The sequence below is a fragment of the Sapajus apella genome, unplaced genomic scaffold, assembly GCF_009761245.1.
Source record: "Sapajus apella isolate SASKATOON/1434 unplaced genomic scaffold, GSC_monkey_1.0 scaffold37, whole genome shotgun sequence".
NCBI classification, from domain to species: Eukaryota; Metazoa; Chordata; class Mammalia; order Primates; family Cebidae; genus Sapajus; species Sapajus apella.
The window spans coordinates 10029811-10051143 of record NW_022436977.1 but is presented as its reverse complement, the minus strand read 5'-3'; the positions used below and the strand labels follow the sequence as shown (position 1 = coordinate 10051143).

The 21333-nt window shown below is 38.5% G+C and overlaps 1 protein-coding gene across 3 annotated transcripts in view; it reads right to left on the bottom strand.

The window, feature by feature from the left end:
• Window positions 1-21333, bottom strand: part of PYGO1 (pygopus family PHD finger 1) — a 48796-nt gene that overhangs the window by 10825 nt on the left and 16638 nt on the right. The window lies entirely within an intron of this gene.

The following is a 21333-nucleotide window of genomic DNA, read 5'->3' as shown; positions in this document are numbered from 1 at the left end:
CCATATACCTATCACCCAGCCCTAATAACCATCTAGTCACGTTCAATCTTGTGTTCTCTATTTATTTATTTTAAGTTCTGGGGTACATGTGCAGATCAATTCCTCAAGGAACAATCTTTTGTTTTCAACACCACCTTTACCTCTCTCCATCCAGTATGACTTTGAAAAAAATTCAGACATCATTTTATTTGGAAATATTTCAGATGTATTTCTAAAAACTAAGAACTTAAAAAAAAAAACCCAAAATACAATGCCACTCTCACCACTATAGAAATTAACAATAATCCTTCATATAATTTCATACCCAATCTCAATATCTCATAGCATCTGTATAGTTTGTTTAGATGGGGATCGAAATATGGTCCATAGATTACAACTGGTTGACATGTCTTTTAAGTGATGGATTTCCCTCCATTACTCTTTTTTTTTTTCTTGCAGTGTATTAATTGAAAGAACCAGGTTGATTATTATTCCAATTATTATGCTACCATCTTTTAGCTCCAACCCCTTTTAGTGACACTGGGACTGGGACTTTGCAAATTACATTTTTCTTTTGCTAGGCTCTTTTCACAGCTCTAGAGGGACACTTGAAGGCCAGGGGAGGTGATAGAGAATTTCTGCTCCTCCTGTCTGCTTGCTCTTCCTATCTCTATCATCCCAAAAGGACTTCTCTCTGGCACTGGTAGTTCATCCCACTTCCCAAACCAGCTTAAACATGTCTTCTCAGACGTATTAGTACCAGCTGGGCAGCACCTCAATCTCCAAGTCTGACTCCAAGCTCTACAGAATCTATACTCCAAGCTTCTAGTTTCTCATAACGCCAACTTCATTTCTTTGTTTACCAAGTCCTACATGCGGAAGTTACTTCCTGCAGTTACTTTCCATACTACCTCACTTTGCTTTTTTTGATTCTTCAACACCTGCTTAATTCCTTATATAAAATTATATTACAAATTTATATTACATTAAATTGTGAGTGTGATTTATGTTTTCTAGCCTAGAATGATATATCTGGATTTTGCTGATTGTATGCCCTTGATATAGTTTAACATGTTCCTTAATTCCTATAAATTGATATTGGGTCTAGACCAGCGGTCCCCAACCTTCTTGACACCATGGGCCAGTGGTTGGGGGTGGGAGGTGGGGATGGTTTTGGGATGAAACTGTTTCACCTCAGATCATCAAATATTAGATTCTCATAAGGAGCACACAACCTAGATCAGTTCACAATAGGGTTTACCCTCCTATGATAATCTAATGCTGCCACTGATCTGACAGGAGGCAGAGCTCAGGCAGGAATGCTCACTCACCAGCCACTCACTTCCTGTTGTGTGGTCTGGCTCCTAACAGGCCATGGACTGGTACCAATCCATGGCCCAGGGGTTGGGGAACCCTGGTCTAGACTACAGGCTTGATCAGATTCAGATTTCTGTTTTTTGCAAGGCTGCTCCATAGGTGATGATCTGTTTTTCCATTAGAAGGCACAAAATTTCTGGTTGATTTTCTTTAGCAGTTATGTTAGTTTTCTATTGTTGTATAACAAATTACCACATATTTGATCACTTAAACCGCTGTCCATTTAAATAGAAGTAGAATGAACACTTCCTAAATCATTCTATTATGACAATATTACCTTGATATCAAAGCTAGACAAAGAGATAACAAAGAAAAAACAAACAAAAAAAAAACTACAGACTAACATCTCTTAAGAATACAGATGCGGCCAAGTGTGGTGGCTCATGCCTTTAATCCCAACACTAAAAGTGGCTGAGGCGGGGGACTGCTTGAGCCCAAGAGTTTGAGACCAGACCAGAAAACACAGTGATATCCCATCTCTACGTTAACATTTAAAAATTTAAACTTAAAAAAAATAGCCAGGTATGGTGGCACATGCCTGTAGTCAGTCCCAGCTACTCAGAAGGCTGAGGTGGGAGGATATCTTCAGCTCAGAAGTTGGAGGCTGCAGTGAGCTGTGAACATGCCACTGCAATCCAGCCTGGGCAGCAGAGCAAGACTCTATCCAAGAAAAGGAACAAAGATGCAAAAATTCTCAACAAAATACTAACAAAACAAATTCAGCAGAATATTAAAAAAATAATACATCATGACAAAGTGGGATTTTCCCCAGAAATGGAAGGTTGACTCAACATATTAAATCAACTTAATATGCTATATTAATAAAGAGAAATACACATGATCATTTCAATAGATGCAGAAAAGCATTTGACAAACTCTATTACCAAGGTAGGACCTAAGTGGCTGATTAGAACCAGCTGCAGGCCAGGCACAGTGGATCACACCAGTAATCCCAGCACTTTAGGAGGCCGAGATGGGCAAATCACTTGAGGTCAAGAGTTTGAGACCAGCCTGGCCAACATGGCAAAACCCTGTCTCTGCTAAAACAACAAAAATTAACCAGGTATAATGCCGGGCACCTGTAATCCCAGCTACTTGGGAAGCTGAAGCAGGGAGAATTGCTTGAACCTAGGAGACAGAGGTTAGGGTGAGCTGAAATCATGCCACTGCACTGCAGCCTGGGGGAAAGAGAGAGACTCTGTCTCGAAAAAAAAAAAAAAAAAAAAAGAGGAAGCTGTGGTCCGTGGCTCTCAGGGAGAACAATGAAAATGGCGAGTGAATTAAGCACCTTCAACTGAAATATCCAGCTTCTTACATTGCGACTGACCAGGTGAACAACTTGACCCACAGATAATGAAGAAAAATGAGGTAGGGCAACTGCCCACCCAGGAGCAGCACAAAGCCAAAAAAAACCCCACCTCCAGCCAAGGGAATTAGTCAGTGATTGCATGACCCCATCCAGGAAACCACGCTTTTCCCATGGATCTTCGGAACCCATGGATCAGGAGATTCCCTCATGAGCCCATGCCACCAGGGCCTTAGGTCCGATATACACAGCTGTGTATGCAGAGTCTTAACAGAGCAGCCACTCAGGCACACACACACAGACCCAGGAGTTTTACATCCTCTGGCCCCAGAAATCCCTGTAAAGATGATTTAAAAAAGAATCCTGCAAGGCAGGAAGTCCACCCATACATTCCCTAGGAAGGTGGCTGAATCCATGGAGCCAAGCAGCATTGTTCTGCAGACCCCACTTCTATGGTACCTCCCAGGTTATGATCCACTGACTTGGAATTCCAGACGCCCAGCACCAACAGACTGGAGACTGGCTGAGACAGAGCAAGTTCCCGGGGGAGGTGTGGCCACCATCTCTGCAGTTCGGTTGACTCAACTGTTCTAGCCTGCTGGGTCTAGGGAGTTCAGGCAGTCTGGACGAGTCCTCTACAATGTAGCACAGCTGCTATGCCAGATCATGGCCAGACTAATTCTTTAAGTGGGACCCCGATCCATCCCTTTTCACAGGGCTGGACCTCCCTGTGGGAATTTCAGCAACTCCAGGCAGGGTTATACAGGCAGAATTTTGATCTCTCCCCAGGACGGAGCCCCTGGGGAAATGGGCAGCTGCTGTCTCTGCAGTTCAGTCAACTCAGTCTTTCCTGTCTGCTGGCTCTGAAGAGTCTAGGTAGTCTGGAAAAATAAGGTTTCCCCCAGTGCAGCACACCTGCTCTACCAAAAAGCAGGCAGACTTTTTTTTTTTTTTTTTTAATTTTTTGAGACGGAGTCTCTTTCTGCTGCCCAGGCTGGAGTGCAGTGGTGTGCTCTCGGCTCACTGCAACCTCTGCCTCCTGGGCTCAAGCTATCCTCATGCCTTAGCCTCCCGAGTGGCTGGGATTACAGGCACTTGCCACCATGCCAGCTAATTTTTTTTTTTTTTTTTTTTTTGTATTTTTAGTACAGACAGGGTTTCACCATGTTGGCCAGATTGGTCTCAAACTCCTGACCACAAGTGATCCACTCACCTCGGCCTCCAAAAGTGCTGGGGTTACAGGCATGAGCCACTGCACCCAGCCCCCAGAATGTGGTAAAACCTCTGAACAGGGGCCTCCCGACACCTCCTACAGAAGAATTCAAGCCAGCGACAGGTCTGTACCGTCCTGGGGTGGAGCTCCCAGAGGAAGGAGCAGGCTGCCACCTTTGTTGTTACACGCCTTCACTGGTGATACCTCCAGGTACAGGAAAAACTGAGGCAGCTAGGATCTGGAGCAATCCCCCAGAAAACTGCCACAGCCCTACAGAAGAGTGGCCTGAATGTTAAAAGAAAAACAAAAAAAACAGAAAGCAAAGACAACAACATCAACAAAAAAGACCCCACAAAAACCCCTTCCAAAGGTCAGCAACCTCAAATATCAAAGAAAGATAAGCCCAAAAAGATGAGAAAGACTCAATGCAAAAATGCTGAAAACTCAAAAGCAAACAGAGTGCCTTTATCCTCCTAATGATCACAACACTTCTCCAGCAAGGGCACAGAACTGGGCTGAGGCTGAGATGGCTGAATTGGCAGAAGTAGGTGTCAGAGGATCAGTAATAAGGAACTTCACTGAGCTAAAGGAGCATGCTGTAACCCATGGCAAAGAAGCTAAGAATCATGATAAAACAATACAGGTGCTGATAAGTAGAATAGCCAGTTTAAAGAGGAATATAACTGACATGAAGCTGAATAACACAACATGAGAACCTCACAATGCAATCACAAGTAGCAACAGCAGAACAGACCCACTGAAGGAAAGAATCTCAGAGCTTGAAGATAATCATTCTGAAGTAAGAGAGGTAGGCAAGAATAGAGAGGAAATAATGAAAAGGAATGAACTAAACCTCCAAGGAATATGGGATTATGTAAGGAGAATAAATCTACAACTCATTGGTGTCCCTGAAAAAGAGGGGGAGAATGGAACCAAGTTGGAAAACATACTTCAGGATAATATCCAGGAGGACATCCCCAACCTAGCAAGACAGGTCAACATTCAAATTCAGGAAATCCAGAGAACCCCAATAAGATACTGCACAAGAGATCAACCCCAAAACACATAATCATCAGATTGTCTGAGGTCAAAATGAAAAAAAATAAGTTTAGGGTGGACAGAGAGAAAGGCCAGGTCACCTACAAAGGAAAATCAATCAGACTATCAGTAGATCTCTCAGTAGAAGCCCTACAAGCCACAAGGGATTGGGGGCCAATGTTTAACATTCTCAAAAAAAAAAACATTCTCACCAAGAATTTCATATCCAGCCAAACTAAGCTTTAAAGGCAAAGGAGAAATAGTATCATTTTCAGATAAGCAAATGCTGAGGGAATTCATCACCATTGGGCCTGCCTTGAAAGAATTCCTTAAGGAGGCACTAAATATGGAAAGGAAAAACTGTTACCAGTCAATACAAAAACACACTAAGGTACACAAACCAATGATACTATGAAGTAATCACATGAACAAGCCTGCAAAATAACGAGCTAGCATCATGATGACAGGATCAAATTCACATACAATATTAACCTTAAATGTAAATGGCATAAATGCCCCAATTAAAAGACATAGAATGGCAAGCTGGATTAAGAGTTAAGACCCATCACTAGGCTGTCTTCAAGAGACCCCTATCTTATGTGCAAAACCACACAGAGGCTCAAAATAAAAGGATGGAGGAAAATTTTAACAAGCAAATGAAAAACAGGAAAAAGCAGGGGTTGCAATCCTTGTTCCTGACAAAACAGACTTCAAACCAACAGAGATCAAAAAAGACAAGAGCATTACATAATGGTAAAAGGTTCAATTCAACAAGAATAGCTAACTATCCTAAATATATATGCACCCAACACAGGAACACCTAGATTCATAAAGCAAGTCCTTAGAGACCTATAAAGACACTCAGACTCCCACACAATAATACTGGGAGACGTTAACACCCCAATGAAAATATTAGAGAGATCACTGAGACAGAAAATTAACTCACAGGACCTGAACTCAGCTCTGGATCAAGACAACCTGAAAGATATATACAGAATATTCCACCCAAAAACAAAAGAATATACATTATTTTCATCGTCACATGGCACTTATTCTAAAATTGATCACAATCAGAAGTAAAATACCCAGCAAATGCAAAAGAACTGAAATCATAATAGTCTCTTAGACCACAGCACAAATTAGAACCTAAGACTAAGAAATTCACTGAAAACCCACAACTACATGAAAATTGAACAACTTGCTCCCGAATGACTCCTGGGTAAATAATAAAATTAAGGCAGAAATCAAGAGGTTCTTTGAAACTAATGAGAACAAACATACCAGAATCTCTGGGACACAATTAAAGCAGAGTTAAGAGGGACATTTGTAGCACTAAATGCCCACATCAAAAAGCTAAAAAATCTTTTTAGCTAACACACATCACAACTAAATGAACTAGAGAACCATGAGCAAACAAACCTTTTTTAGCCAACTTAGCAAACAAAGTCTTTTTAGCCAACACACATCACAACCTAACATTACAACTAAATGCTAGAGAACCAAGAGCAAACAAACTCCAAAGCCAGCCGGAGAAAAGAAATAAGCAAAATCAGAGCAGAACTGAAAGAGCTAGAGACACACACAAAAAAACCCTTCAAAAAAAATCAAGAAATCAATTTGTATTTTAAAAAATTTAATAAAATAGACGGCTAGCTAGACTAATAAAGTAGAAAAAATAATCAAATAGACAAATAGACACAATCAGAAATGAAAAGAGGGATATCACCACTGACCCCGCAGAAATACTACCATCAAGGATTATTATAAGCACCTCTATGCACATATACTGAAAAATCTAGAATAAATATATAAATTCCTGGGCACATGCACCCTCCCAAGACTGAACCAAGAAAAAATTGAATCCCTGAACAGAACAGCAATGAGTTCTGAAATTGAGGCAGTAATAAATAGCCTACCAACCCAAAGAAGCCCAGGACCAGACGGATTTATTTTCTACTGAAACTATTACAAACAAGTGAAAAGGAGGGACTCCTCCCTAACTCATTTTATGAGGCTAGCATCATCCTGATAACAAAACCTGTCAGAGGTACAACAAAAAGGGAAAACTTGAGGCTAATATCCCTGATAAACGTCGATGCAAAAACGCTCAATAAAATACTGGCAAACCAAATCCAGCAGCACATCAAAATGCTTACCCACCACGATCAATTTGGATTACTCTCTGAGAATGCAATTTGGTTCAACAGATGTACATCAATAAGTGTAATTCATAAACAGAACTAAGACAAAAACCACACGATTATCTCAGTAGATGCAGAAAAGGCCTTTGATAAAATTTAATACCCCTTCATGTCAAAAACTCTCAGTAAGCTAGGTATCGAAGAAACATGCCTCAAAACAATAATAGCCATATATGACAAACCCACAGCCAATATAATACTGAATAGGCAAAAGCTGAAATTATTCCCCTTGAAAGCTGGCAAGAGATAAGGATGCCCTCTCTAACCACTTCTCTAAAACATAGTATTGAAAGTTCTGGTCAGGTCAATCAGGCAAGAGAAAAAAATTAAGTGTATTCAAATAGGAAAAGAATAAGTCAAATTATCTTTGTTTGCAGATGACATGATCCTACATCTAGAAAACCCATCGTCTCAGTCCAAAAGCTTCTTAAGCTGATAAACAACTTCAGCAAAGTCTCAGGATATAAAATCAATGTAAAAAACTTGCTATCATTACTATACACCACCAATAAGCAAGCAGAGAATGCAATCATGAATGAACTCCCATTCACAATTGTTACGAAGAGAATAAAATACCTAGGAATACAGCTAACGAGTGACGTGAAGGACCCCTTCAAGGAGAACTACAAACCACTGCTCAAGGAAATAAGATAGGACACCAACAAACGGAAAAACATTTCATCCTCATAGATAGGAAGAATCAATATTGTGAAAATGGCCATATTGTCCAAAGCAATTTATAGATTCAATTCTATTCCCATCAAACTACCACTGCCATTCTTCACTGAATTAGAAAACACTACTGGCTAGGCGTGGTGGCTCATGACTGCAATCTCAGCATTTTGGGAAGCAGAGGCAGGTGGAGTTCAAGACAAGCCTGGCCAACATAGTGAAACCCCATCTCTACTAAAAAATACAAAAATTAGCCAGGCGTGGTGGTACGTGCCTGTAGTCCCAGCTACTCAGAAGGCTGAGGCAGGAGAACTGTCTGAACCCAGGAGGTGGAAGTTGCAGTGAGCTGAGATCATGCCACAGCACTCTGGCCTGGGTGACAGAACAAGACTCTGTCTCAAAAAAGAACCCCACAAAAACAAAAGAAACCCACTATTTAAACATTCATATGGAACCAGAAAAGAGCCCGAATAACCAAGACAATCCCAAGCAAAAAGAAATATATGGAGGCGTCACATTACCTAGCTTCAAACTATACTACAAGGCTATAGTAACCAAAATAGCATGGTACTGGTATAAAAACAGACACACAGAACAGTGGAACAGAATAGAGAACTCAGAAATAACACTGCACACCTACAACCATCTGTTCTTTGATTAACCTGACTAAAACATGCAATGGTGAAAGGATTCGCTATTTAATAAATGGTGCTGGTAAAACTGGCTAGCCATATGCAGAAAATTGAAACTGGACCCCTTCTGTATTAATCCATTCTCACATTGCTATAAACAACTTCCCTGAGACTGGGTAATTTACAGAGGAAAGAGATTTAATTGACTCATATTTCCAAATGGCCATGGAGGCCTCAGGAAACTTACAATTATGGCTGAAGGGGAAGCAGGCACCTTCTTCACAAGGTGGCAGGGGAGAGAAGGGTGAGTGAAGGAGAACTTGCCAAACAGTTATAAAACCATCAGATTTCCCGAGAACTGACTCGTATTACAGAAATAGCATGGGTGAAACCACCCCATAATCCAGTCACTTCCCACTAGGTTCCTCCCTTAACACCTGGGGATTACAATTCAAGATGAGATTTGTGTGGGGACACAAAGCTAAACCACATCACCTTCCTTACACCTTGTACAGAAATTAACTCAGGATGGATTAAAAATTTAAATGTAAAACCCAAAATGATAAAAACCCTAAAAGAAAATCTAGGCAATACCATTCAGGACATAGGCATGGGCAAAGATTTCATGAGGAAAACTCCAAAAGCAATTGCAACAAATGCAAAAATTGACAAATAGGATCTAATTAAACTAAAGCACAGCAAAATAAACTATCATCAGAGTGAACAGACAAACTACAGAATGGAAAAAATTTTTGCTTTCTGACAAAGGTCTAATATCCAGAGTCTACAATGAACTTAAATTTACAAGAAAAAAAACACCACCATTAAAAAATGGGCGAAGGACAGGACAGACACTTCTCAAAAGAAGACATTTAGGCAGCCAATAAACACACAAAAAAGTTCAACGTCACTGATCATTAGAGAAATGCAAATCAAAACCACAATGAGATACCATCTCACATCAGTCAGAATGCCAATTATTAAAAAGTCAAGAAACAACAGGTGCTGGCGAGGCTGCAGAGAAAAAGGAATGCTTTTACACTGTTGGTGGAAGTATAAATTACTTCAAGCATTGTGGAAGACAATTGTGGTGATTCCTCAAAGAACTAGAAGCAGAAATACCATTGGACCCAGCAATCTCTTTCCTGGGTATATACCCAAAGGAATATAAATCATTCTACCATAAAAATACATCCACATTGGCCGGGCACGGTGGCTCATGCCTGTAATCCCAGCACTCTGGGAGGCTGAGGCAAGCAGATCACCAGAGGTCAGGAGTTCAAGACCAGCCTGACCAACATGGAGAAACCCTGTCTTTATGAAAATACAAAAATTAACTGGGCATGGTGGCAGGTGCCTGTAATCCCAGCTACTCAGGAGGCTGAGGTGGAAGAATCACTTGAACCTGGGAGGTGAAGGTTGCAGTGAGCTGAGGTGGAAGAATCATTTGAACCTGGGAGGTAGAGACTGTACCATTGCCCTCCAGCCTGGGTGACAGAGCAAGCCTCCATCGCAAAAAAAAAAAAAAAAAAAAAAAAAAAAAAAACCACGTGTATGTTCACTGGAGCACTATTCACAACAGCAAAGACATGGAATCAATCCAAATGCCCCTCAATCGTAGACTGGAGAAAGAAAATGTGGTACATATATACCATGTAATACTGTGCAGCCAAAAAAAGAAATGAGAACATGTCCTTTGCAGAGACATGGATGAGGCTGGAAGCCATTATCCTCAGCAAACTAATTCAAGATAACCAAGAACAAATCACCACATGTTCTCACTTATAAGTGGGTGCTGAACAATGAGAACACATGGACATATTGAGGGGAACAACACACACTGGGGCCTGTCAGAGGGGGAGAGAAAGAATAGAAAGAAAAGCATAAGAAAGAATAGCTAATGAATGCTGGGCTTACTACCTAGGTGATGGGTTGATCTGTGCAGCAAACCACCATGACACACATTTACCTCAGTAACAAACCTGCACATCCTGCACATGTAACCCAGAACTTAAAATAAATGTCAAAGAAAAAAAAGGAAGAAATAGCTCAGAGTTGAGGATAAACAAGATTAAGTAGAAAGGGCAGTATGGGTCACCTTCTAACTCAGAAGATGAGAGTTTCCACTTTCCATATATTAAAAATATATCTATATCTGATATTTTAAACAAATCCAATACCTTTTCATGATTTTTTTAAAAACACTCAATGAATTACAAAAAGATGGGAAGTTCTTCATCCTGATAAAGGACATCTAGGAAAATCCCACAGCTAATAGCATGCTGCAAAGTAAAAGACTAAAGCTTTATCCCCAAGATCAGGAATAAGGTAAGGTTATCTAATATTCAACATTGTACTAGAAGTTCTAGCCAGAACAATTAGGCAAGAGAAAGAAATATAAGGCATCTGGATTGGAAAGGAAGAAAGAAAATTATATCTGTTCGCAGATGTTATGATTTTGCATTTCATAGATAAAAAATCTATTAGGACAAATAAATGAATTCTGCAAAGTTACATGATCAGATCAATATAAAAAAATAATTGTGGCTGGGCAGGGTGGTTCATGCCTATAATCCAGCACTTTGGGAAGCCAAGGCAGGTGGATCACAAGGTCAGGAGTTCGAGACTAGCTTGACCAAACGGTGAAACCCCGTCTCTACTAAAAATATAAAAATTAGCTGGGCATGGTGGCATGCGCCTGTAGTCCCAGCTATTTGGGAGGTTGAGGTGGGAGAACTGCTTGAACCTAGGAGGCAGAGGCTGCAGTGAGCCAAGACTGCACCACTGCACTCCGGCCTGGGTGACAGGGAGAGACTCCGTCTCAAAAAAAAAAAAAAATTAATTGTATTTCTATAAACTAACAATGAGTAATGAGCAAATGGGATTAAGAAAATAATTTTATTTACAATAACATCAAAAAGATTAAAATACTTAGGAATAAATGTAACTATAGAGGTGAAAGACTTCTACATTGCAAAGTGCAAACCTTTGTTGAAAAAAATTACAGGCGGAACTAAATGGAATGACTGTGTTCATGAACTGTAAGATTTAAGATGGCAATACTCTTCAAATTCACTGCAATCCTTATCAAAGTTCTATTGTCTTTTTTGTAAAAATGGACAGGGAAATCACAAGGGATCCAGAATATATAAGCAACCTTGAAAAAGAAGAACAAATGTGGAAGACTCACACTTCCTAATTTCAGAACTTACTATAAAGCTCCAGTAATCAAAACAGTGTGGTGCTGGCATAAGGAACAATATATAGATCAATATACTATAATGGAATTGAGAGTAGAGAAATAAACTCATACAATTATGGTAAATTGATTTTGACAAACAACCCAAGACAATTCAGTGGGGAAAATAATAATTTCCACAACAAATGATGCTGAGACAAGTAGATATTCAACATATATAAAAATTAACTTCAAATGGATTGAAGACCTAAATGTAAAAACTACAATTATCTTTAAACACCTAGAATGAAAAAGGGAATAAATATTCATGACTTTGGATTAGCCAAGTTTCTTAATTAGAATACCAAGCACAAGAAACAGAAGAAAAAAAATATATAATTGCCCTTCATCAAAATTAAAAACTTTGATACATCAAAGAACACTACCACAAAAGTGAAAAGATGACCCACACAATGTGAGAAAATATTTCCAAACAATAAGACTCTGGTAAGAGTCTAGCATCCAGAAAATATAACTAGTTCTTACAACTCAAAGAAAACAACCTAACTGAAAAATGGCTAAAGGTTTTGTTTTTGTTTTGTTTTGGTCTTTTTTTTTTCTAAATGTATTTTTTTATTTCAATATGTTTTTATAGAGCAGATGGTATTTGGTTACATGAATAAATTCTTCAGTGGAGACTTCTGAGATTTTGGTGCACCTATCAACCAAGCAGTGTACACTGTACCTGATGTGTAGTCTTTTATCCCTCACCCAGCCAAAAGTTTTTGAACAGGTATTTCTCCAAATGAAATACACAAATGGCCAAGAAACACATGAAAAGATGATCAGCAACAATGGTCATTATAAAAATGCAAACTAAAACCACAATGAGATAACACTGGGATGGCTGTAATCAAAAAGACAAATAATAACAATCATTGGCAAAAATATGGAGAAAATAGAACCCTCATACTTTGCAGGTGGGAATGTAAAATGGTACGGCCACCCTGGAAAGCAGTTTGGCAGTCCCTCAAAAAGCAAAACATAAAGTTATATGATCCAGTAATTCCTCTCCTAGGTATATATCCAAGACAACAGAAAATTTCTTTGCACAAAAACTTGTATAACATTTATCACAGTATTATTTGTAATAGCCAAAAAAGTAGAAACAAACAAAATATCCAACAAGTGAATGGATAAACAAAATGTGGTATACCTATACAATGAAACATTACTAAGCCATAAAAAGGAATGAAGTATTGACACATGCTATAACATAGATGAACCTTGAAAATGTTATGCTAGTAAAACAAGCCAGACACAAAAAGCCAAATGTTGCATGATTCCATTTATAGGAAATGTCCAGAATGAGAAAATCTTTAGAGACAAAAAACAGATTAGTAGTTGCCAAATCACTGGGAAAGGGAGGAAATTGGGAGTGACAAGGTATATTTTTGAGGCAATGGAAAGTAATATAGAATTGGAAAGTAATGATTAAGTCCTCTAAAGCTTTGCCTGGTCAGAGCTTCTCTGCTCCTAGTGGCCAGAACAGAGGTGGAGTAGCTCTGCAGCCCAGAGGTTCTGGGGGCCATGTCTGTCCTGGGCCATGCAAGGCACAGGTGTCGCAGAAGAGAAAAACAAATAAAGTAGTGACTTTTTAGCACAGTACTAAAAACCACTGAAATGTACACCCTAAAATAGTTTAAATAGTAAATTTTATATTATGTAAATTTTATCTGAATTAAAAATAAACTGTAAAACCATTTATATATAGTCTCTCAGTCTGCAGTTCAAAAATCAGAAATTGGGCTAGGTTCTCTGATATCCAGGTATCAGTCGGGTGAGTTCTTGTCTTGAGGCTCTGAGGGAAATTTACTTCCAAGTTCATCATTCTTGTTTGTAGCCAAATTCCGTTCCCTGTGGTTGTAGGAATAACGTCCTATGTTCCTTGCCGGCTCTTGGCTCTAATCTCCTAGAAACCACCCACATTTCTTGATTCATGACTGTCTCAACTTTCAATGTGTATTAAATCCTTGTGCTTCACGTCTCTGATTTCCTCTTGAACAAGCCATAGAGAACTCTTTGCTCTTAGAAGGTTCATGTAATTAGATCAGGTCCACCCAGTTAATCTCCCTATCTCCAGGTGAACTGTGCCATATGATACAACCTAATCAAGGGATTAAAATCCATCTAATTCACAGTACTGAGCATTACACAGGGAGGTACACAGCAGGATGGGACATCTTGGTGGTCACCTTGGAATTCTGCCCCTACATAAACCACCACTGATAATCAAAGCCTAGATCCACTGATTCACCAGAGGATGCAAAATGGTCACATTTTCATCCACTTTCTTTTTACCTTATAATGTATATTTAAATTTTCAGTTCTCTATAATGTATATTTAAAAATTATGTCTTTCTGCTGGCTGCGGTGGCTCACACCTGTAATCCTAGCACTTTGGGAGGCGGAGGCAGGTGGATTACCTGAAGTCAGGAGTTCAAGACCAGCCTGACCAACATGGTGACACCACATCTCTACTAAAAATACAAAACAGAAAAAAAATTAGCTGGGCTGGTGGTGGGCACCTGCAGTCCCAGGTAATTGGGAGGCTGAGGCACAAAAATCACTTGAACCAGGGAGGTGGAGCTTGCAGTAAGCCAAGATTGAGCCACCACACTGCAGTCTGGACAACAGAGCAAGTCTCAAAAAAAAAAAAATTTCCTTTTCTATTTATGTCCTTTGTCATTTATTTCTTCATTTTGCTTTCAACTTTTTTTCACATTCAGGGAGTACATGTTACCTTGGTATATTGTATGATGTATACTGATGATTATATATTTTATGATGCTGAGGTTTGGGGTCTGAAATGATCTTCTGACTCAGGTACTGAGCACAGTTTTTCAACCCCTGCCCTGCACTGCACTTCCCCTCAGTAGTCCCCAGGGTCTATTGTTGCCATCTGTATGTCCATGAGTAACCAATGTTTTGCTTTCATTTATAAGTAAGAACATGTGGTATTTGGTTTTCTATTTCTATGTTAATTTGCTTAGGATTATGGCCTCCAGTTACATTCATATTGCTACAAAAAACCATGATTTCATTCTTTTATTCCATAGTATATATGTACCACATGTTCTTTGTATGTGGTACATATACACTATGGAATAAAAAAAGGAATATATATTACATAGTGTATATGTACCACATAGTCTTTATCCAATCCACCACTGATGGACATCTGGGTTGATTCCATATTGTTGTGATTGTGAATAGGGGTGCTATGTAGGCAAAATTATATGTCTTTTTAGTAGAACAATTTGTTTTCTTTGGGGTATATATCCAGTAACGGGGTAGCTGGGTTGAACAGTAGTTCTGTTTTAAGTTATTTGAGAAATCTCCAAACTGCTTTCCACGGTGGCCAAACTAATTAATAATCTCACTAACAGTCTATGTGCACTCCCTTTTCTCCACAAGCCTTATCGACACCTGGTTTTGACGGAGTTTTTTGTCCGTTTGTTTTTTGAGACAAGGTCTCACTCTACTGCCCAGGCTGGAGTGCAGTGGCCTGATAACAGCTCACTGCAGCCTTGCCCTCCTGGGGTAAGGTGATCCTCTCACCTCAGCCTACCAGGTTGCTGAAACTACAGTTGTGGGCCACCAAGTCCAGCTAATATTTTGTATTTTGAATAGAGACAGGGCTTTTCCATGTTGCTAAGGCTGATCTTGAACTCCTGGGCTAAAGCAATCCACCCACCTTAGCCTCCCAAGTGCTGGGATTACACGTATGAGCCACCATGCCTGGCAGTTTTTTGACTTTATGAAAATAGCCACTCTAACTGATGTGAGATGGTATTTTATTGTGGTTTTGATGTGCATTTCTCTGATAATTAGTGATAATGAGCATTGCTTCGTGTTTGTTGGCCACCTGTATGGCTTCTTTTGAGAAATATTGTTCACGTATTCTGCCCACTTTTTCTCTTGAGACAGGGTCTGGCTCTGTCACCCAGGCTGGGTGCAGTGGTGTGAAGACAGCTAGCTGCAGCCTCAAACTCCTGGACTCAAGAGATTCTCCTGCCTCAGCTGCCCACATATCTGGGCAGCTTGTGCCACCACACCTGCCTAATTTTTTTTTTTATTTTTTGTAGAGACAGGGTGTCTTTCTGTTGCCCAAGCTGGTCTCAAACTCTTTTTGCCAATTTTTAATGGCTTGTTCAGTGGTTTAAGTTACTTATAGATTCTGGATATTAGACCTTTGTCAGATGTACAGTTTGTGAATATATTTTCCCATTCTGTAAGTAGGTTGTTTACTCTGCTATTTCTTTTGCTATGCAGAAGCTCTCTAGTTTAATTAGGTTGTACTTGTCAATTTTTGTTTTTTGTTACAATTGCTTTCAAGACTTAGTCATAAATTCTTTCCCAAGACTGATGTCCAGAATGGTGTTTCATAGGTGTTCTAGGATTCTTACAGTTTGAGGTCTTAGATTTAAATATATAATCCATCTTGAGTTAATTTTTGTATATGGAGATAGGCAGAGGTCCAGTTTCATTTTCTACATATGACTAGCCAGCTATCCCAGCACCATTTACTGGGCCTTTCAGTATTGCTTGCTTTTCTCAATTCTGTTGAAAATCAGATGGTCATAGGTATGTGGCTTTATTTCTAGGTTCCTATGTTCTATTGGCCTGTCTGTTTTTGTACCAGTACCATGTTGTTTTGGATTCTGCAATCTTATATTTGAAGTAATGTGATGCCTCCAACTTTGTTCTTTTTGCCTAGGATTGATTTGGCTATTTGGACCCTTTTGCTGTTCCATATGAATTTTAACACAGTTTTTTCCAATTCTGTGAAAAATTCCATTATAGCTTGACAGAAATAGTGTTGAATGTGTAGACTGCTTTGAGCAGTGTGACTACTTTAATGATACCGATTCCTTCAATTCATGAGCATGGAATGTCTTTCCATTTGTTTGTGTCATCTATGATTTATTTTAGCAGTGTTTCTTAGTCCTTCTTGTAGAGATATTTCACCTCAATGGTTACACATATTTGCTAGGTATTGTGTGTATGTGTGTTTGTGTGTGTAAATGGGATTGCATTCTTGATGTGGCTCTCAGCTTGTATGTTACTGGTATATCAAACTCCTACTGGTTTTGAATGTTGATTTTGTATCCTGAAACCTTGCTAAAATTGTTTATAAGTTCTAATAGCCTTTTGGTGGCATCCTTAGGGTGCTGTAAGTATAGAATCATACTGTCAGCAAAGAGAAATAGTTTAGCTTATTTTTCTATTTGGATGCCTTTTCTTTCTTTCTCTTGCCTGAATGCTCTGGCTAACACTTACAAGTACTATGTTGAATAGGAATGGTGAGAGTGGGTATGCTTCCCTTGTTCCAGTTCTCAAGGGGAATGCTTCCAGTTTCTGCCTATTCAGTATGATGTTGGCTGTGGGTTTGTCATAGATGGCTCTTATTATTTGGAGGTATGTTCTTTATGCCTAGTTTGCTGAGGGTTTTTATCATGAAATGATGCTGGATTTTATCAAAAGCTTTTTTCATGTCTATTAAGATGATTATATGATTTTTATGTTTAATTCTGTTTATGTGGTGAATCACACTTACTGATTTGCTTATGCTGAACCAACCTTGCATCCCAGTACTGAAACCTACTTAATCATGGTGAATTAACTTTTTGATGTGCTATTGAATTTGGTTTGCTAATATTTTGTAGAGTATGTTTACATATATGTTCATCAGGCCTGTAGGTTTTTTTCGTTGTGTCCTTGCCAGGTTTTGGTATTGTGATGATGCTGACTTCACAGAATGAATAAGGAAGGAGTTTCTCCTCCTCAGTTTTTTTAGACGAGTTTCAGTAGAATTGGTAACAGCTGTACTCTTTTTGAATTTCTGGTAGAATTCGGCTATAAATTCACCTGATCCTGAGCTTTTTGTTGTTGTTGTTATTTCACTGATTCTTTGTATGAATTTTGGTGTCTCAATTTGTTCAGTTCAGCTCTGATTATAGTTATTTCATTTCTTCTGCTAGCTTTCAGGTTAGTTTGTTCTTGTTTTTCTAGTTCTTCCAGGTGTGATGTTAGACCATTAATTTGAGATCTTTCTAACTTTTTGAGGTAGTGTTTAGTGCTATAAACGTTCCTTTTAATACTGTTTTCGCTGCATCCCAGGTATTTTGGTATATTGTGTCTGTTTTCATTTATTTCAAAGAATTTAAAATATTTCTGCCTTGATTTCATTACCCAAATTGTCATTTCATTACCCAAAAGTCATTCAAGAGCAAGTTGTTTAATTTCCATGCAAATGTGTGGTTTTGGGAGATCTTCCTGATACTTCTTTCTAGGTTTATTCCACCGTGGTCCAAGAGTATGCTTGGTATGATTTCGATTTTTATTTTTTTTTAATTTATTAAGACTTGCTTTACAGCCAAGCAGGTGGTCAATCTTGGAGTATGTTCATGTGCAGATGAGAAGAAAGAATGCATATTCTGTGGTTGATGGATAGTGGTTGTGCCTGCTATCGGGGTCCTGTAGACATACCTACCACTCCACAGTGGGCACTCCAATCTCTAGCCCGAGACTAAAATACGTAGCCACAATGCCAGGTCACCAAGGAATTCCTGATTTTTTACGAACCCACATTTAAAATGGCATCCTTCTCTCAGGATCTGGGAAAATGCCTGCAGCTTTTCCCAGTGTTTTTCCCTCACAGTGTCTCCAAGATATTCCCCAAATTAGCTCCAGGGATTGGGAGAAACAAGGTGCTTTCCCTCCACCTGGGCTGCACAGATCCCCAGTGGAAATGTGAGTCACAGAGAGGGGCCTTCTACCTCTCTCACATACTTAGGCTTCACTTACTTTCATCAACTGGATGCCATCATGGGGGCTGACGGTCAGCATTCTCTCTGGGATCGAGGGTGTCCTTCACAATTCCAGTGGATATTCATTTTTCTTTTTGAATTACAGCTCACAGATTTGATCTTCATGTATTATCTTGCTATTTCCAGGTGGCTGAGGCACACCAAAAGCCTCTCTAATCTGCCATCTTGAGCAAAAAGAAACCTGCTTTTGTTTCTAATAAATTTTTTTTTCAAATTTTACTCTGATTTATCAAAAATATCTAAACCAGTCATTTTTAATCTTGGCTGCATGTTAGAATCCCCTGGGAGCTAATATTCCTTGGCATTTTTCTACTGAGTGTTTGATCCTTTGCTTAGTGATTTGTAGAAGCTCTTCATACACTAAAAAAAACTGAACATATTTAAACTGTAAATACTTTCATCAGATTATGTTTTGATATCTTGTTACAAAATTTTTAATACATTTAAAATTTTAGATTTTCACATATATAAAAATGTGAAGATAGGAAAGAGAATTTGCACATACCCCATACCCAGTTTTCTCCAGAATGCTATCCAAAATTTCAAAAAATAATTTTATATAATAAAATGCATTAATATTTTATTTTTTTAATTCTGGGTTTTGTCTTGTGCTTAAAAGGGAGATCCCTATTTTTGGAGAATAAAAATAATTCTCTCAGGTTTTTTTCTTAATGTTTTTATGGCTTAATTTTTTTAATTTTAATTTTTAGTTGTAGTAAAATACATAAAATTTACCATCTTAATCATTTTAGGTATACAATTCAGTAGTATTAAGTATACGCACATTGCTGCACAACCAACCTCCAGAATGCTTTTATCTTGTAAAACTGAAACTATATCCATTGAACAACAACTCCCCATTTTCTCCTTCTCCATCCTCTATGATCCCCATCAACTTCCCCATCCCCTGGGATCCCGATCTACTTTCAGCTTTTATGAATTTGACTACTCTAGATATCCTATACAAGTAGAATCATCCAGTATTTGTCTTTCTGTGACTGGCTTACTTCATTAAGCATAATGTCTTCAAGGTTCTGTAGCATGTGTCAGAATTTTCTTCCTTTTTGTGGCTGAATGATATTCCACATATAGTATATATATACTACATTTTGTTTATCCATTTATCTGTAGATGGATACCTCGGCTGTTTCTACCTTTTAGCTGTCGTGAATAATGCTGCTAAGAACGTACATGTTATAATGTCTCTTTGAGATTCTATTCTCAACTCTTTTGGATATATAAACAGAAGTGAAATTGTTGGCTAGTATATCCTATGATATGGTTTGACTGTGTCCCCACCCAAATCTCATCTTGAATTCTCACATGTTGTGGGAGAGATCTGGTGGGAGGTAACTGAATCATGGGGGAAGCTCTTTCCTAGGCGGTTTTTATGATAGTAAGTAAATCTCACGAGATCTGATGGTTTTAAAAACAGGAGTTTCCCTACACAAGCTCTCTTTTTGCCTGCTGCCCTCCAGGTAAGATGTGACTTGTTTCTCCTTGCTTTCCACTATGATTATGACACCTCTCCAGCCATGTGGAACTTTAAGTCCATTAAACCTCTTTTTATTTATAAAGCATCCAGTCTCAGGTATGTCTTCACGAGCAGCATGAAAATGAACTAATACAACCTGTTTTCAATTTTAAGAGGAACTATCAAGCTATTTTTCATAATATACCATATTTTTATATCTTTGCTCCATTTGGAATTTATTTTGGGATAATATGTGAGGTAAAAAAAAATGTTATTTTGTTCCAGATGGCTAGCCGCAACAGGGAATACTATTCCATTTATTAGAAGTCTTTCTCTGTGTCCCTTAATAGGATTTTTAACGAGTTTTTCTCTATAGATTCAATACAATCTCCATCAAAATTACAATGGCATTTTCCACAGAAAAAGAAAAAAAATCCTAAAATTTATACAGAACCAAAAAAGATCATGAATAGCCAAAGCAATCTTGAGAAACAAGTAAACAAAAAAATCACCTTCTGATTTTATGCTATAGTACAAAGCTACAGTAATACCAGCATAAAAACACACATACCATAGAACACAATCAAGAACCCAGAGATAAACCAACAAATATATGGCTAATATTTGGCAAGAGAACAAAATAGAGAAAGGATAGTCTAGTCCCTCCAATAAATGGTGCTAAAAAAACTGAATATCCACATGTAGATGAATGAAACTGGACCCCTATTTTAAACTACTCACAAAAATTAACTGGAAGTCAACTAAAGATTTACATGTAAGACCTAAAATTGTAAAACTCCTGTAAGAAAACAGACAAAAAAACTTCCTTGACACTGGTCTTGGCCATGATTTTTGGAATACGACCAAAAGCATAAGCAACAAAAGCAAAAATAAACAAGTGGGAATACCTCAAACTAAAAAGCTTCTGCACAGAAAAGGAAACAAAATGAAAAGGCAGCCTACAAAAATAGGAGAAAATATTTGCAAATTATATATCTCATAAGGTGTTAATACCCAAAATACACAGGTACTCATCTAAAAACAAAAACAATGCTTAATCAATGGAGAAAGGGCCTAAATATGTATTTTTCCAAAGAATACATAAAAATGGCCAACAGGTACATGAAAAGGTGCTCAACATTACTACTCATCAGGGAAATCAAATCAAAACCACAATGAGAAATAACCTCACATTTGTCAGGATGTATTATCAAAAAGGAAAAAAAAAAAAAAAAACAAGCTAGGTGTGGTGGCTCATGTCTGTAATCCCAGCATATTGGGAGGCCAAGGTGGGAGGGTCACTTGAGGTCAGGAGTTCCAAGACCAGCCAGGTCAACATAGTGAGACCCTGTCTTTAAAAAAAAAAAAAA